The sequence below is a fragment of the Schistocerca serialis genome, chromosome 4, assembly GCF_023864345.2.
Source record: "Schistocerca serialis cubense isolate TAMUIC-IGC-003099 chromosome 4, iqSchSeri2.2, whole genome shotgun sequence".
In the NCBI taxonomy this organism is placed as follows: Eukaryota; Metazoa; Arthropoda; class Insecta; order Orthoptera; family Acrididae; genus Schistocerca; species Schistocerca serialis.
The window spans coordinates 852,636,084-852,637,525 of record NC_064641.1 but is presented as its reverse complement, the minus strand read 5'-3'; the positions used below and the strand labels follow the sequence as shown (position 1 = coordinate 852,637,525).

General features: G+C 47.1%; 1 pseudogene; it reads left to right on the top strand.

Annotated features, from left to right (window-relative positions):
* Window positions 1-331: 331 nt before the first annotated feature.
* LOC126475681 (5S ribosomal RNA) lies at window positions 332-450 on the top strand (annotated as a pseudogene).
* Window positions 451-1,442: the final 992 nt, after the last annotated feature.

Genomic DNA, 1,442 nt, shown 5'->3' with positions numbered 1-1,442 from the left:
TTATACTGAATTAGACATGTGATCCAGCAATCAGAATGCAAGCAAACCTAACTACGCTTCTCGGAAGTTTTTGAGTTTAAGTGACGTAACTACTTCAAGACCTGCAAAAGATCACATTTAAATTCTTAGAGTTAATTTAAGCTTGATGAATTTGTTATGTGTTTAGTTCTGTCTTTGAACCTGTACTCTGTACGCTTTGCATACCGTGATTCTGCGCCATACTTGCACCATTATGCTATTTTAAAATGATCAGTCTGTTTTTGACTTTATGGATAATTTCAAACAGTGTGAATAATCAAAGATTAGGTTCACATAAACGTTACTGTGAAGCTCCAGTGGCCTTGCCGCAATGGTAGCACCGCTTCCCGTCAGATCACCGAAGTTAAGCGCTGTCGGGCTTGACTAGCACTTGGATGGGTCACCGTCTGGGTCTAGCGAGCGCTGCTGGCGAGTGGGGTGCAGTCCTTGCGAGCCCCGTTGAGGTTCAAATGGCTCTGAGCACTATGGGACTCAACTGCTGTGGTCATCAGTCCCCTAGAACTTAGAACTACTTAAACCTAACTAACCTAAGGACATCACACACATCCATGCCCGAGGCAGGATTCGAACCTGCGACTGTAGCGGTCGTGCGGTTCCAGACTGTAGCGCCTTTAACCGCTCGGTCACTCCGGCCGGCCGCCCCGTTGAGGAACTGCTTGTTGAGAAGTAGCGCAACCGGTCACGAAAACTGACAGCGCCAGGTAGAGCAGTGTGCTGACCACAAGACCCTCAGTACACACACCCGGTGCTGCCTAAGGGCTGAGGATGACACGGTGGCCGGTCGGTTCCGTTGGGACTTAAAGGCCTGTTCGGAAGGTGTTTGTTTGTATCTTCATTCCATTAGTTTCAATAAACTTTCGGAGAAATACAGTACTTATTTTCTGACCGCTAAATAATTTTTGCATCTGTCACGAATAACGTTTGTAACGATTGTCTTTCAGTTAACTTACTTGCAAATACATTTCCAGTACAGAACTGGTTTATTAACTGTGTTGTTCTCTTCGAATGGTGACCATATTTATTTGCAATTATCTGCCTATCTTAATTAGTCTATCCCCCCCATGAACCATTGACCTTGCCGTTGGTGGGGAGGCTTGCGTGCCTCAGCGATACAGAAAGCCGTACAGTAGGTGCAACCACAACGGAGGGGTATCTGTTGGGAGGCCAGACAAACATGTGGCTCCTGAAGAGGGGCAGCAGCCTTTTCAGTAGTTGCAGGGGCAACAGTCTCGATGATTGACTGATCTGGCCTTGTAACACTGACCAAAACGGCCTTACTGTGCTGGTACTGCGAACGGCTGAAAGCAAGGGGAAACTACGGCCGTCATTTTTCCCGAGGGCATGGAGCTTTACTGAATGGTTAAATGATGATGGCGTCTTCCTGGGTAAAACATTCCGGAGGT